Genomic DNA, 17,745 nt, shown 5'->3' with positions numbered 1-17,745 from the left:
TCTTGGTGAAGATAGAAATAATCCTTGACCTCATAGATACAATCCATCAGAGGGACTACATGCATATAAATGTATAATGTTACTACAAATATAGTGTTGACTAGAATATAACATAAGAGCACAAAAATGGTTCAAAATGTTAAAAGTGACAATTGAACATAATAGACTTCTCTACTAGCAGCAATGCAATGATCCAGGACAATGCTGAGGGACTTGTGAGAAAGAATTCTATCCACATCCAAAGAAAGAACTGTGGGAGCAGAAATGCAGAAGAAAAACAACTGCCTGATCACATGGGTCGTTGGGGACATGATTTGGGATATGGACTCTAAACAATCACCTTAGTGCAAATATCGATAATATGGAAATAGGTCTTGATCAGTGACACATGTAAAACCCAGTGGACTTGTGTGTTGGCTACTGGAGGAGGGAAAGGAAAGAACGTGAATCATGTAACCATGGAAAAATATTCTAAATTAATTAATTAAATAAAATTAAAAAATAATAAAAAAATGTTACATGGGAGTTTGAGGATAGAAAACTTAATTTCCACTGGGGAGGGGGCAGTGGTGATACTAGAAAGGAAGATTTGAGGTTGGCCTTGAAGGATGGGTAAGATTTCAAAATTCAGGGATAGGAGGGGAATATATTCCAGACACAGGGAAGAGTATGAAAAAAGCCATGTACAAAGGACAGTAAATAGTCCAGATTATCATAACTCAGGATATGTGTAGGAGTGAAATGTGAGATAGGGTGAAAAGACAGAGAGGTCCCAGGCATTAGCTGACCTTTAATTCGAGGCTGGGGAACTTGGACTTTATTTAGGAGGCACAGAAAGCCTTTAAATGGTTTTTAGCTAAAGAATGACATGATGACATCTGTCTATTGGGAAAATTAATCTGGCAGTGATAGGAAGAAAAGACTGGAAGTAGGGAGCTCCATTAGGAAGCTATCTTGGGTTTCGAGGTATGTGGTACTAAGGGTCTGTACTAGGAATAGAAAGGAGGGGACACAATGGAATTCTATTTGGGAGATAGAGTTGACAGGACTTGGTGAAGTACCTGGATGTTTTGTTGTTGAGTCATTTTTCAGTTAATGGGGGGGGGGGTTTCTTGGCTAAGATACTGGAGTGGTTTGCTATTTCCTTTTCTAACTCATTTTACAGATGAGAAAACTGAAGCAAAGAGGGTTAAATGACCTGTCCAGGGTCACAGAGCTAGTAAGCGTCTAAGGCCGGATTTAGTCTCAGAAAGAGGAGTCTTCTTGACTGCAGACCTGGCACTACAACCACTGCACTACTTAGCTGCCCATTTGGATGATAAGGAAAGGTGAGGGAGAAGAAAAAAGTCTATGATGATATTAAAATTTTGAGCATAGATGAAAGATAGTACTACAGGGGAAAATGTGAGAGAAGGATGGATGAATTAGTTTTTTTGGGAAAGATGCTGTTTGGTTTTAGACACATAAATTTAAGGCACATGTTCTTAAATGGGGGATCCCGGACTTTGGGGAATTTATGAACTTGGATAAGGAAAAAAAGTTACCTTTATTGTCATTAACATCCGACTGAAATTTCGCATTTCCTTCATTTATTTAAAAACCTTATTCTGAGAAGGGGTCCATAGCATCCTCTAGACTTCCAAAGGAGCCCATGCTATAAAAAAGACTTTCAGAATTGATTTGAAGTGCTCCTGGGACTTCTAGTCAATGATCCAAGAGACAGTTGGAAATACATGGCAAATATAGGATTTTCCAAAAGTCTTAGGGCAGTTTTAAGTTTTAATAGTATAAAACTGCCCTAAGACTTTTGGAACACTCAATCACCCCTAAACAACAGATGTTTGCATCATATGATACACATTTTGCAATACTAAGTTCTTAATAAGCACTTGCTGATTTAATGATATATCAGAATTTGATATAGTATAAGAATATTATGGGTGTTCAAAAACCTATAATTTTATACCAATTAATTTTGGTTTTAGATTCTGTCTCTATAACTGACTTCTAAGATCCTTTATAGGCAGAAATAATATTCTCTCTTCAAGAGCTGTTAGTGTTAGGCGTTGGTGGGATCCTCTAGTCTAACCTTGGAGGAGAATATTTATTTATAGACCCTTACTCTACTACTTATATCCTAATAGACAGAAAACAAAACAGCAGCACATTTACATATTGCTTTAACATTTTTGAATGAAGCACAGAACGGGCAGTGCAAATATTAAGCCCATTTTACAGATAAGGAAACAAATTTATAACCAGGATTGGAATTTAGGATTTCTGACTCCCAAGTTCACTAATCAGTAAATATTTGTTGAACAAACAAACCCAAATCCCCAGCTCAGCTGAGAATAAAAACAAATGATAGAGTAAGACTATATTCTCAACATTAGCTTTATGTTGTTCACATTAGTCAAACAGCTGGTGTTGAACTGCTGATTGTTCAAACACATGCTGGGTATTAGCCAATGAATGCAACTGATGTCAACACTAGTCTTGATTTGGACGATAGCCATGACATGGAAATGTGGGTAACTCGAACTTTCTGTACTTCTCTGGGGGGCAGAAGGAACAGCAGTGGTTTGCTGCTTTTGGAAACTGCCTATAAAGCTTAGTAGCATAGGAATGTGCCAGCCTGCTTTGTTGACGGAGTCCAACCTTGACCACAAATCATCAGGGTTCAGAGGTTCACCCTCTCTGAATCAGAAGGGGCCTCCGAGGGTATCTGGTTCTCCTGTACCCAAACAAGACATCCAACTGCAGCTTGCCAGGCAGCTGGTCACCCAGCCTTGGCTTGAAGACCTCTCCAAGGTTGGGGTGGAGGATACAGTGATAATGTGTGTGTATACAGTCCGATGCTTTAAGGTTTGCAAGGTACCTTTTAGAAATATCTCCTCCTCCTCCCAAGGATGCTGGCAAAGGGGAGCTATTATTGCATTTTACAGAGGAGGAAACAGAGTCAAAGAGAGGTCCAAGATCTTGCTCAAGTTTACACGGCTAACAAATGTCTCAGGCTGGATTTGAATTCAGATTTCCTGATTCCAGGACTATAGCTATCCCGTGCAGCCTGCTCCACTTTGAAATAGTGCCAATTCCCTTACCACAAGCCTAAGTGTGTCTCTTGGCAACTTCTAGACCTTGCTCAAGGGTCTCCCCTTAAGGATCAAGCAGAAAAATTCTAATTACGCTTTCATGGGACATCTATTCCACCTTAGTCTCTTCTTCTCCAAGCTCAGCAAATGCAGCCCCTCCATCCTCCTCACAGGGCATGAACTAAAAGGCCCTTCACTGTCTTAACTGACCTCTTCTAAAAGCTCTCTCACTTATTAACAGCCTCCTTAACATGTGGCAGCAGACCTGAACAGAGTACTTTAGCTGTGTCCGGTCAAGGGCAGAATACAAGGAGACTAATGAATCCCTAGCCCTGGCCATTGCCCTAAAGCAGCTAAAGAAAGGGATCACCTCAGCTTCCTTGATTGCTTTATCACACTTCTGCCTGGCATCAAGTTCAGATGTGAGTGTCAAAGCAAAACCCTTCAAAGGAAGCCTCTTTGAGCCACACAGAAGAAACAGGACCAGGGTTCAGAGGAGACAATTCCTGCTCTGGGCACGTTCTTGAGTTTTGTTTTACACACCAACAAACCATAAATCCATAACAGCTCTGTGTTCTCTCTTGGGCCTGAAGCAACATACATAGCTTGGTGGACCAGCCAACACTAGACATTTTGTTTTTTGACTAATTATACCTTTTCAGTAAACAGTATTGGTTGGAATGATAAAAATAGCAAATGTAACATCCTGTAATAGGGTAGATTCAGGGTATCCAGAAAGGCACTTTGGATGTTGAAAAGGATGCAGTTCAAAGAGTCAACTTCCTTCCACCTCTTATAGGAATTGTCTTTAGATGTTGTTTTTCGGTTATTTTAGTCATCTCCAACTTTTTGTGACCCATTTAGAGTCTTCTTGGCAAAGAATCTGGAGTGGTTTGCCATTTCCTACTCCAGCTCATTTTATAGATGAGGAAAATGAGGAAAACAGAATTAAATGGCTTGCCCAGAATCACACTGTTAGTAAATGTATGTGGCCAGATTTGAACTCAAAAGGATGAGTCTATCTGACTCCAGGCTGGGCACTCTATCCACTATGCCACCTAACTGCCCCAATCCTCAACTCCCACAGAATACTCAATCTAGAAGGCCTGAGGCAGGCAGATAACGGGCAGTATGGCCCTGAAATAAATTTACCTGAGATGAACTGTTCCATCCAAGACTTATCAAAGTCTCAGAAGCAAGAGTCGGTCAGTGGTAGAGTTCGGTGTCTAGAAGGAAGGGCCAGATCAAAGATAACCAAGGTCCGTGGAGACAGGGCAGATGATCAGGGAGGACCACAGAAGTAATGTGGGAAGGAGAAAATATAGGTGAATGGAGTATAAGAGATTATAGAAGCAGGTAATAGAGAGGGACCAAAGCAAGAAGCAGCTGGGTAGGTGGTTGGAGTTATTCCAGAAGGTGAGAAAAAGGGTTGGCGGGTCACACACTTGGGCAGAGAGATTCATTTAGGGAGTCAGTTGAAGTCAGAGGGAATCCAGCTGCAAGGGACTGTGGTCCAGGGGCAAGACTCTAGTCCCCTGGAAACCTAGCAAGAACAAGGCAAGGTCTCATCCTAGACGGTCCGAAGTGCAGGGCAGGTTACGCAGAGAGAAACATGATCGTGACTAAATACTGGGATTTGCTTAACTAGATGGTGGCAGGAAGGAGAAGGAAGGAAGAATGTCACAGTGGATAAACTTGGATAACGGAGCAGGATGCAAGATCAATGTGAGACTTGAAGCAGGCTTCCCAGGACCTGGGGAGGAGCTCAGCCTGCAGCTTTGGGGTTAAGTAACCCCAGATGTGGGGACCGGGAAGCCAGTGGGGTGAAGGGAGAACTAAAGCAGTCATTATAGAATCCTTCAATTCTCCCTCAGTGCATTCCAAAGCTTGCAACCCTTTGAGACAGGAAACTTTTTCCAATGTCAAATGTTTGCCTTCTCTCAGGGGTGCTGCTTTCTATTTGTTCCATCTGTTACAGCTACTCAAGCAACGAGCCTGATCAGCAAAGATCGTGAACAAAACTGACCCACCTAAATGTCTCTACCCCCAGATACCTTTCAAAGCTCTTTTTTTGTCGATCTTTGTGGGTTCTGCCTTCCTGTTGAGGAAATGAAGTAAGGACTCTTGAGCTGTATATTACCCAGGCAAACCTGCAAAGGAGAACTGAGAGCTTTTCATCCTTCAGAAGTGTGAGTCATCTCAAGGCTAACTGGGGAATCATCATCCCAAGACAGCCAAGCCACCAAACCCTTCTCTGTCATTTCCCAGAGGCTGCTACTCTTTTTTGTACGATATGCTGGGCTATGGAAAGTAAGTCTGGCTGTAGTTCCCCCAAGGATCTGAATTTCACCTGTAATGAGCTACTCCAAAGGGAGCTTATCGCCATGCCAAATTTCTTGTTTATTCCTCTAGGAGTTAGCATTCAATGCCAATCTTCCATCACTAAGAATGCAACTCTGGACCTAGCCACTAGCCATTCAAACACCCCAATCAAACCGTGGACATACCTCCACAATATCTCTTGCATCTTTCTCCTCTCCATTCACATCACTGGACTTTGGACTCTTGTCACTTTTTTTTTCTTTTTTAAACCCTTACCTTCCATTCATGTATATTGGTTCCAAGGCAGAAATGTGGCAAAGGCTAGGCAATAGGGGTTAAGTGACATACCAGAGTCATCCAGCTAGGAAATGTCTGAGACCAAATTTGAACCCAGGACTTCTCTTCTATAGACCTGGCTCTTAATCCACTGAGCCACCTAGCTGCCCCTCTGGTCACCCCTTGTCTGGACTATAGCAGGAGCCTTCTGGTTCCTCTCCCTTACTTCTAGTCTCTTCTTTCTGGATCCATTGATCCACCTTCCATATAGTTTCCAAAGTGATATTCTTAGAGTACAGTCTTGCCCTTGTTTCAAGAATCTACAGTAGTTCCCTCTTCACCTTTGAATAAAGTACAAAGTCTTCCATTTGGCTTTTAAAGTCTCTCATAATCTGATTCTAGCTTTCCTTTTTAGGCATATTGAATCCAGCAGTCTAGTCAGACTGATAATATTTGATGTTAACTGTTCCTGGCTTTCCATTTCCCACCTCTGTGACTTTGCACAGGGTGTTTTCTCTTTCTCCATTTGTACTCCTTTACTACCATGTCAGAGAATCCTTATTTTCCTTCAAGGCTCTCCTCAAGTGGCCCCTCCTTCCTATAGGATGCCTATCTTCATCCCTTTGGTTATTAGTGCCATCCTCACCTCACTGGAAAATATTTACATCATATATGATATATCAAATATATATATATATATATACATATATATATATGTATATATATATATATATATAATTTACTTTTCTGTATGCATACTCTCACTCCTCTCCCCCAGTAGAGTGCCCTTAAGGACAAAGACAATTTCTTTGCTTCTCAGGTGCAGAGGTGTTTAATAAATGCTTGCTGAATGAATGAAATTAAGTTTTAAGGACAAATTCAGTTGGGGGTTTAGAGACCTTGAGCAAAGAAATCAGGCCTCACAGGGCTGAAGATTCTAAGACATTTCCCTATGTGGGGCAACTGAGGTTTAGAGAGATAGACAATAGGAGGCTGGGGTGGGGGAATTCACCTAGGATGCAAACGCACCAATTGTTGGCTTCCTATTTTAACCAACTGTTCTTAAGAAGTGGATGGTAAATGCAATAGCTTGCCCCTGCAGAAGGACAATAAGTGCTGTCGGGACCCTCTTAGTTAGGTATTCTTAACCTGGGATCCATACATTTATTTTTGAAAATATTTTGATAATTATTTCTCACCATAATTGGTTTCCCTGAAGTTCCATGTATTTTAATTTAAGCTTCTAAAAACAGTTGAAGAAAGAGGTCTACTGGCTTCAGACTTTCAGAGGGATGGATACAGGTTGTCAAAAAACCCCTCAACAACCCTGGCTCTGAGGGCAAAGCTACCACACTACTTTGGCCATGACCCAATGAGCTTAACAACATTTTGTCTGTCTCAATGGCACAGGCTTCGGATTGGTTTTCACTGGTGAAAACAGAAGGGATGCAGCTAGGAATCAGAATGATTTTGCAAGAGCAACAAAGATAAGAAGTCATGATTCAATTATTTAAAGCTAGTTTTAGTTTTCCAGAGACTTTCTTCACAGGGCTCTTAGTGGGCAGCACTGTTTCACAGGTAAAGGAAGTGAGGTCCAAGAAGATGGACTGGCACAGAGTAGGTGCTTAATAAGTATTTATTGACCAATATTGATTAATAGTTAGTGCAAAACCATAACTAGAACCCAGTTCTCTGGACTCCCCCTTTCCTTCTTATCATAAAATCATCTTGTCTTCACAGATCAGAATATTCTCCCCTCCCTTTTCTCCTTTCACTACCTTCAATGCAAAAAGGATTTTTTCTTAGCTGTGAACACCCAAGTAATACTGTTGGGTAAAACAGCCTGGAATACCTTTAAAGAGAAAAGTTTTGAGGGCAGCTGGGTAGCTAGTCAGGTCCAGAGATGGGAGGTCCTGGGTTCAAATCTAGCCTCAGACACTTCCTAGCTATGTGACCCTGGGCAGGTCACTTGACTCCATTGCCCTAGCCCTTAACCACTCTTCTTAGAACCAATACGCAGTATTGGTTCTAAGACAGAAGGTAAAGGTTTAAAAAAATAAATAAATACAGAGAAAGGTTTCTCTCAGCCTAATTAGGTAATTGATTAACTTCCTGATTTATCACAGCCAAGTTTCCCTGGTGGGCAAAGAGGAAGCAGGCAGAACAAGAGCTATCTCATTCTCCTCTTAGAAGAGGTCTTTTTCTTTCCATTCCTCCATTTCCTCCTGTATTGGCAATGCAGCTCACAGTCTAATGCTTATTCTTGGCAGGGGTGGGTGAGGGAAGGCACAGCTTTAGTTCTTCAGATAGATTCCTGAAGAATCTTGTGGCCTTTGAACAGCAGACAACTCATCCCACACAGAGTCAGCGTGTTACAGTAGAAAAAGAGATGAACTTGGAGGCAGAAGAGAGAAGAGCTGATTCCAATCACTGCCTCTCTGAGCCCGTTTACTCATCTGTAAAATGGTACCTTCCTCGCCGTGTGGTGAGGATCACATAAATCAGATAATAAAGTGCTTTGAGAAGCTTAATGCCCTCTCTAAACGTTCACTGTCCATCTATCTCTGCTCATTCTCTCCCTCCTGGGAAGATCCAGGCTTCTATGTTTATCCATCTTACAGGAATCCCTGTGGGAAATTGGGCAAAAGGAGGGAAAGGAATCCAGATGAGACACCCTTTGTCTGCCTTGGTTCTTAGCTGAGCCATTCCCCTCCAGGATATTTCTCTTACTCTGATTTGGGCCAACACCCTCCTCTGACATCGAATCCCACAAGCCAGTGCTTCTAGTTTGGGACAGTGTTTTCTAGTCCCTTCCAGGTGGGCGACACATGACAGCTCCGAACATCTGCTTCCAAGTTGCCTTGCCCCCGGCACCCCTTCTACTGAAATGCACTCTTCACCTGCTGCCTCCCCTTTGTGCCCACACCTGCTTCTCTCCCTGCCCCATCTGGCTCCATTCTGCCATTATGCTTTGGCTCCAGGAGGCCGGGCCAGGTGAATGGGCTAATTCATGGCTTATGTATACTTCATCTGCTCACTCATCCAACTGGTCACACCCTGGGCAGGCAATGCCAAAGGACTGGGGAACCTGGGATATCTGGGCTCACAAGACAGTCTAACAGGGAGTTCACCAAAACAAGATTCAAAAGCCCTTAAATCAATGGAAATGAGGGGGCGGAGGTGGAGCCAGGAGAGGGAACAAGGAGCTCCAGTTGGGAAAGGTTTATTTCCTTGAAGTTATTGAGAAAGCTTCCATCTGTCTTAATGGAACCCACAGTCTCCAGGACTAAGTATTCCGCCGCCCCCATTCCAACTCCACCATTGGCTTATCCAATCTGGACTGAAGGAAGTAATTTGAGGGCTATTCAAAGAATATCATTATCCTCAACATAATGACAGTCCAAAATGATATCATGCTTCACTCCTATTTACAATTGATATATGTAATCTAATTTGATCCCTAAAACTATGCTGTGAGGTTAAGTAATGCAAGCATTATCCTCATTTGAAGGAAACTGAGGATCATTGAATTGCCCAAGATCAGAGTGAACAGAGAGTCAGAACCTGAACCCAGGCCATTTGATACCAAAATCCATGATTTTCTTTTTTTAATTTAAAATTTAATTTTTAAAAAATAGACCACATCTTCTCTTTGAATTAAAGAATGGTAGAGCTAGAAAGGTCTGTATAAATCATGTCGTCCAACCCCCTCCTTTTACAGATGAGGAAAACTAAGAACCAACGAAAGGAAGTACTTTGTCCAAAGGTTAGTGTTATTAAGAAGTGGAATAAGTATTTAAACCTGGTCCTTTGACTCCAAATACAGCTTGCTTTCTCAGAAAGAAATGGAGAATGAATGGAGAGGGGGAAGGAAATAAGGATGTATGTAGCTTGGAAAGTAGAATTAGGAAACAGACAAGTCAGAAGGGGACTGCCAGGAGACTACGAAATCAGAAACTGTTCCAGTTAGTCTCAAGAATAGGGATGCCAACCATTGCCCATTCCACTAAGAACTAGTAAACACAGCAGCGCCACTTTCCAAGCTGCCTGTCTTATCTTTGGCTTCTGGGATGAAGAGTTAGCTCCAGGGAATAGTACAGCTTTAAACTAAATGCCTACCAGCCAGCTCTCTGCCCTTGGTGTTGGGATGGCACTGAATCCTTGAATCAAGAAAAGCAACCTGCTCAGTCTTTCTGAGGAGGAATTTTGCTTGCCTGAGTAACCCTAACAGCCACTTTGGGGGATATAAAGTTGATAAGCAAAGACTCATTGATAATATGTTGGTTAAAGGTCAAGTAGGGAGGGGTGGTGGATGTAGCTTGTTGCCAATAAATGCTTCCTAGCAGGCATTCACTCCAGCAGGGAAGATTTAAGCAACATTGACTGTGGCTGAGATAATTCAATTATTGAATTTGCCAAATTACATGAAAACCAGAATCTCAATTAACCAATTCATTTGAGCATACATTTTCTCAAGGCAACTAAAGCCTTCCCACATTAGCCAGGGATGTCTTTGAGCAGGGATTTTTGAACCATTACACTCATCGAATGATAAGGAAATGAGAGGACACTGGATCAGTGGGCACTCAGCTTTTGTCTCTCCCTCTTTCCAATATAAATGGGTGCCAGTTAGGTTCCTACATAGCTCCAGGTATGATGGACAATGCCATTCAAATATCACTTTAAGATCAGTAAGTATTTTTTTTTAAACCCTTACCTTCCATCTTGGAGTCAATACTGTGTATTGGCTCCAAAGTCAAAGAGTGGTAAGGGCTAGGCAATGGGGATCAAGTGACTTGCCCAGGGTCACACAGCTGGGAAGTGTCTGAGGCCAGATTTGAACCTAGGACCTCCCGTCTCTAGGGCTAGCTCTCAATCCACTGAGCTACCCAGCTGCCCCCGATCAGTAAATATTATTAGAAAACTTATTACAGATTAAGAAATCGAGACTCTAGTTAGGTAATATGCCTAATCAGAGAGAAAATTTTTATCTAAGTGTCCAGATTCCAAATCCAATCCATCCCACCATGCATTTTGGTCCAAGATCTTCAAAACCAATTGCAAGAACAAAAATCAATCCAGCATCTACTGGGAGGGGGGAGAGGGGGAGTATGTGTCAGGGATGGTTAAGACCCTCCTCTTCCTCTTCCATCCCCAGTGACTTGCCTCAGAAATGAATGCAGTCTTTGGGAGCAGTGAGGGGCAGGAGGGAGGGCTTGGAAGCTGGAGGACTAAGTGGAACCTCTCTCTCCCAGCGAGATGACCAACTGTCCATCTCTCTTCCTTTCCAGATACCTTGCAGGGAGATCTGAAACCAAGAATCTATAAGTAACTAGCTCCATTTCCCTTGTTCTTTTCCTGATAGAAGACGACTTAGAAATAAGAATGCTCAACATACAGGTAGATTTCATTGTGAAGATGGCATTACCTTGTCATCAGACTTGCTGGAGAAGCCTCTGATTCTCACACTTTTTCCTACACTACAGGTACAAAAGGATTAAAGGTGTCTTACATTTCTATTTCCCTTTCCACTACTGTATTCTCCTTAAAGTCACTTGAACTCAATATGATAATAACTGCAGTAGCCTGGAAAAATATGGATTCAATCAGTCTTACAAGGTGTCCAGACCTTCTCACAGGAGGACTGGAGTTCTATTTTAGAAGCACAAAGTAGTGACCAGTCTGCCAGGAAGCCTGTTCTTTAAGTTATAGATATGTATTTCTGAGTCATTTCTCCTCAGTACCTTAATGAAATCCTTTTCAGTATCCTCCCATGAACCCTAACACCCCACTCCTAAGGTAGCGAATCTTAGCCAGCAAACATCATCTTCAGATTTTAGATGGGGAAACTGAGGCCCAAAGAAGCAAAGGGATAAATCTGAAGAGAGCAGTAAATGAGAAGCTAAGCTGGAATTAGATAGCTTCCAATTCTGTGGACTTTACCTTCTAAAGAGGATGTTCACAGTGAAAAATAAAGGTAAAGACTAGCAGAAACCTGAAAAATCCCTTTTTATTCACTAAAGGAGCTCCAAACTGGTAACAGATCTTTTTCTAAACCAATGATCCCCATAAAACCCAGTCGGGTTTTGAAGCATCCTAAATAAACTTAGTTATCCACTGCATCCCAGGCCAGTGCAGTCATCCTGATTTTCATCTTGCTACTGGGCTTTGATGACTGGAAGGGAAAACGAGGCTGACAACTTTGCACAGCTCTTCTTCATTACAATCCAATTCATGCTGAAGTTAAGACATCACACATTATTGATGTCAATGTTCTTCTTTGAAAATGAAGGATGAAAAACAAACTTTGTGGTAATTTGATTTGCTTTTCCTTATAGAGGAGGCAGTGTGATATGGCAGAGAGAACACCAGATCCAGAGTCAGAAGACCTGGCTTTAGAGGCTATCATTGCCAATTCCTACCTGGGTGATCTTGGGTAAGTCACTTAAATCTCTCTGATCCTTGATTTCCTCAAGTGTAAAATGAATGGCTTATCCTAGGTGATTTCTAAGATGCATTCCAGCTCTAAGTCTATGGTCCTGAATGTCCCCCTGCAAACAGCTTCACTTTCTTGGGTCAATGTATGCATGTAATGCTGCCTTATGATATTAAGATTATTTTCATATATATGAGGTAATGAATATATATTCATATATATACTCATTTATATATATAAGTGTATATATATATATATAGACTTATATATATACTCATTACCTCATTTGATTCTCAAAACCCCCACTACCCTGTGAGGCAGAGAGGACAAGTTATATTCATTTTTATAGTTGAGAGATATGCGATTCAAAGACTCAATAAGTCATGAAGATAGGGCTAGGCTCTGACTTCCATTTCATGTTTCCACGACCCAACTTCTGCACTATAAAGTTGCCCAGACAAGACATTTTCTTTTGCTGCAATCTATCAATTGGGTTTGCTCTGAGGATGCCTAAAGAAGCTTAGTCCCAGAGAACTGCCATTGCCTTAGGACCTTGTTTCACTAAATTGCATATTTATGTTCATTGGATTGCGTGGGTAGACATTGCTGTCAGAAATTACCATTCCTTCCTCCAATCATCCATGGCACTTTGTCATCATCCTATAGTTATAGTATCTTATTTGGGTGTGAAGGCCCTCTCTCAAACTCCACCTTGTCTAATTTATCTTTGCATCTTCCCTGCTTCTTGCACATAGTAGGTGTTTAATAACTGATACACAAATGTAAGGAAGAATGTATGTGGTTATGCTCTTACAGCAAACAAACAAGATGCTTTACTTGAACCAGCCAATGAACAAGCACTTTACTAGAGAAACATTTCAAAGTAGAGAAGGACCCAAGTCATCCAGTCATCCCACTGTACCGCCAAATGCGGCAATCATCTCACTTTCATTGGACTGAGGATGCCTAAAGTGTTCACAACTGAAGCTCACAGCTGGGAAACAGATCAGAGCAGAGTGCTGGACTCTCCCTGACTCCCACGATAGGCAATTCCTAGGCTCTATTCCTGGAAGGGACCAATGCTCTATAGCTGTTGTATACAACATTGTTTTTTTTTTTTTTAATGAATGATCTGGGTCTATGGGAAAGACCATCTGGCTTTCAAAGCAAAGCATCACAGGATGTGCGCTTGGGGTAAAAGGCTGGGACACTGGCATTCTCAAAAGCAAACATCTTTCTCTTTCCAGGATCAATAATAAAAAAGGCTGTAGACTTAATGAAGAAATAATCCCAGGGGGGAAAGAGTTTAGGCTCCCAGAGCCAAACATCCATTTGCAAAACAATTCATTCCCTCACCCAGGGCTCCGCAAATGTTCTCCCAGGATCCTAAAGGTGGAAAAAAAATAAAAAGAGGAGGAGGGGTTCGGGAGCTAGTCCTTGCTAGACTCAAAGCCTAGAAATGCCCCGGTGGTGTCTCTAGCCTGGGGTGAGTCTGTCTCTGTGTTTCCTCTTTCCCAGGAACTGCTGGCTCTGATACATGGAACTCACTTTCAGTGGATCGTCCCGCAGTCAAATACAGACCGCAGGGCTGTCTGTCAAGGAGGGAGGACTGACAGCTCTCACACCCGGCTTCCCTACCCGCCTTTCCAGACCCTCTAGCAAAGCCCAGAACCGAACCCAAGAGCCAGGCTGCCGGACAGTGTCCACTCTCCCGCTGCTGCGCCCATGCCCAGCACTTTGCAAAGGGCCCGAGCGTGTGCGTGGGCAAACTGCGGTGCGTCCCGCAGACAGTGCAGCTCTCCCTCTGGGAACCTTGATCGAGGACACAGGTACTTACTTCAGGGACACTCCTTGGCCGGCTGATCTCCTGCCCCAGGTCCTTGCAACTGCTCTTCTCTATTATTGACCTCCGTTTATTAGGACGATGCTCATGTTGCCGCCTCCTCCCTCCGGCTTCTCCCTTGCCTCCCTTCTGCCCCTCCCCCTCGCCCACCCTAAGAACCCGCACTCTGGATACAATGTAGCGAGGGCGCTGCAAACAAACTAGTTTCCCCGGCCCTCGCTCCCCCGCCCCCTCCGAAGGACAATGAACCAATCAAGAGCTCTACAATTGTGATGGACGGGAAGATACACCTATAGATCTCTGTTCCTGTAAGAGAAAGGGGTGGGAACTTAGACTAGGTTGCCTAATTGGAAAGAGGCGGGAGGGAAGGAAAATTGAGAAAGAAAAAAAAAGGAGCTTTGGCCTGGATTCTTAAAGAGACAGACTCTTTTGTTCATGAAAGGACTGAAGTTGGGAAATGAAATGCAACACAACCTAGGTTTTCGCAAAGGAGGGACAAGGGTGATTTCGAAGGAGGCTCTCAGTTTTCTACCATCTCAGGTTTATCTCAGGCTTAGACTTCGATAACCTCTCTGCTTGCAGCAACCGCGTTTTTTTGTTTTGTTTTGGGTTTTTTTTTTGCTAATAGCCACACCACAAAGCCTGAGGAAACCAACCTAGCTCTTAATTGTGCATTTAAACCACCACCGTCAGCTCACTCCCGCGCCCTCTATTTATGGAAGAGCTTCTGGGTGCTTAGAAATGATGTGAAGGAATGTAAGAACGAATAAGACAAAGGCTCTGCCCTCAGAGAGCTTGTAGTCTACTGTGGGGAGGGCAGACATTTACAATAGCTAACATTTACTACTTACTATATGCCAGGCACCGTGCTAGGCACTATACAGTTATTGTCTCCTATAATAATTATTATTATGATAGAATTTAACATTCATATAGAGCTTACATTGTACCACGCACGTTACAATTATTATCTCAATGGATCCTCATAACAAGGGGGGGGGGGGCAGTACATGCTATTATTATCCCATATTTCAGATGGGAAATCAAGCGGGACAAATGACTTGCCCAGAGCCATCCGGCGAGGAAGTGTCAGAGGCCGGATTTGACTCCAGATCAGATGCTCTTTACTTGTGCCACTTAGCTGCCCCTAAATAAGAATAATACTGGCAATATGTTGTAACTGCCCGGAAAAAAAAAGGAAAACATAGCAAGAACTCTGGGTATTCAAAAGAGGGCACCTCGAGTTGACTTCCAAGCAGGGACATCAGAGAATAACGGCTTCTTGGAGGAGGTGCCATTTGAACTGGGTTTTAGGATTTCAATCGGCAGAGAACTTTGAGAAGAGTGGCAGCACGAGTAGGGGACACAGTATTTGCAAAGTTCCACAGTTGGGAAAATGAAAGGAATTGGGACTATTTCCCATTTGACCTGAGTGAAATATTTATGTAGAAAGAGGATAAAAAGCTTGAAAGGCGGCTGGAAATGGGATTGAGTTCATTATAATGATGTTACACATAATCCCTGGAAATCAATATATTGCCTAAATTGCTCATTAACATTTGCCTTTCCCCCACCCTTCCCCCAAGTCAGGAAAACTGAAGGTTTCAAGGAGCTGAATTCCTGTTAGTTATGGTTTTTCTGTATACATATTCTCGTGTCTTTCGTTAGATAGTGTGGAACCACTTTTCTCTTTTTCAGCTTTAGCTCCTCATTGCCCAGTGTTTGTACATGACACAATGAACACAAGCTGAACAGATCCATCTCTGACGGTTCCCTGCACAAAATTAACTAACTTTAAAATGCAGAATGATGAGTTATAAAGTTGTCAGAGGTTTGAATGAACTCTCAGGGTAGTCTAGAGATTTCAAAGAGCAAAAGGCTCTTTGGGATGGTTTTGAAAACATTCCTCTCTAGAAGCAAAAGACTGGCCAAAAGTTCTTTTGAGGTCCTTTTAAGCTAGTGATTATAAGCCTGGATTTGGGTGGTGGTGGTGGGGAACTGTCCTCAAAAATTCTCTCTCCATTTTGTCTGTTTAAAAAAGCATATTTCCAGTCTAGCAGTTTATCAATTTATAAAGTTAGTTTATTTACCTAAGTGTTGCTGTCTAAAATCCACAAACAAAAAATCTTCAGTCCAAATCAAATAGATGTCATTCATTTATTTTTCCCCACAGGATAATATGTGAAATTTAAAATATTAGCCACCCCAAATCCGGTCTATGTTATACTTCACTCCACCTCACCTCAACTACATTTAATTTGTAGCTTGAATATATCAAGATATAGGAAATGAAATGAAACCACTCAAAGGACATCTGTACTGAGCTGATGCACTCAAATGTAAGGAGAAAAAGAAAGAAATGAATTTTCTTCTCATTTTCTTCCTTCTTTCCCATCTCAGTCAGTGCCAAATAATCAGTGTTTATTAAACACCTACTATGTGCCTAGCACTATGCTAAGGACTGGGGGTATTTTTGTTTTGTTGATTTAATCCTATCTAACGCTTGCTGACCTCATTTGGGGTTTTCTTGGCAAAGATACTGGAATGGTTTGCCATTTCCTTCTCCAGATCATTTTACAGATAAGGAGACTGAGGCAAAGAGGGTTAAGTGACTTGCCCAGGGTCACACAGGTTTTGGACTCAAGTCCTCCTGACTCTCGCCCTGCACTCTATTTACTTTACCAACTAGCTGCCTATAAGTCTGGGAATACAGAAAAGCAAAAGATAACCCTCATTTTTAAGGAGCTCACAATCTAATGGAAATGGTATGCAAACAACTATGCATAAATATACTCCATACTTACATGGAAGACCCAGTATTTATGCCCAGGGTCACATAGCTAGGAAGTGCCAGATCTGGCTTCAGACTAGATGTTCTATCAACTTTAAGTGCCTCAATAAAAAGTAACAAGTAACAAGCGCTTTGGAAAGTCAAAGAAAGGGGATCTTCCGCTCACTTCCAAGCAGGGACATCAGAGAACAATTGCTTCTTAGAGGAGGTGGCATTTGAACTGGAAATTTTTAGGAAATGGCACATCACTCCAAAATCTTTGCCAAGCAAAGAATTGAAAATCGAAGAGCTGTCCATCAACTGAGGAATGACTGAACAAATTGTGGCATATATGATGGTGATGGGATACTATTGTGTTGTAAAGAATGATGAACAGGATGATTTCAGAAAAAGCTGGAAAGACCTATATGACCTGATACAGAGTGAGGAACCAGGAGAATATTGTATACAGTAACAGCAATATTGTAGTATGATTGACTGTGAAAGACATAGCTACTCTCAGCAACACAATGATCCAGGACAATTCTGAGGGACTTGTGACAAAGACAAAGAACTGTTGGAGTTGGAATGCATATAAAAGCATACAGTTTTTCACTATTTTATTTGGGTTTATGTTTGGGGGATTTGGTTTTATAAGGTTATTCACTTACAAAAATGAACAATATGGAACTTAAAAAACAAATCTTTGTCAAGAAAACTTCAAAATGGGGTCACAGAAAATCAGACCTGACTGAAATGACAGAACAACAATAAGATTGCTAGCCATTTTGGGGAAACTATAAAGAACTAAGAAAAGAGTGAGTGGAAAGGAGGTGGAGGCAATTATTGTAGAAAACCTTCTCAAGGGAATTTAGCTACAAAAAGGAGGAGAGCTTTTTTGTGTTGTTGCCTCCTGTCTAGTATTTGTCATCTTAGTTATGAGTCCAAGCTCTGATGACTTACAAGAGAACCCAAGTGAGGATGGAATGCACCATGATTTTTTGCA

The 17,745-nt window shown here is 42.0% G+C and overlaps 1 protein-coding gene across 2 annotated transcripts in view; it reads right to left on the bottom strand.

Moving 5' to 3' along the window:
- The window catches only part of KLHL25 (kelch like family member 25), a 52,784-nt gene extending 38,609 nt beyond the window's left edge, over nt 1-14,175 (bottom strand). Inside the window, exon 1 of one of the 2 annotated variants that reach the window (XM_007479393.3) lies at nt 13,964-14,175. The gene's annotated coding sequence lies outside the window, so the exon portion shown is untranslated. The remainder of the gene's footprint in view (nt 1-13,963) is intronic. The other variant, XM_001364726.4, reaches the window with a different exon arrangement.
- Nucleotides 14,176-17,745: the final 3,570 nt, after the last annotated feature.

Source organism: Monodelphis domestica, chromosome 1, assembly GCF_027887165.1.
Source record: "Monodelphis domestica isolate mMonDom1 chromosome 1, mMonDom1.pri, whole genome shotgun sequence".
NCBI classification, from domain to species: Eukaryota; Metazoa; Chordata; class Mammalia; order Didelphimorphia; family Didelphidae; genus Monodelphis; species Monodelphis domestica.
Note: the sequence above shows the minus strand (reverse complement) of the source record. Positions and strands in the feature narration are given on the sequence as shown.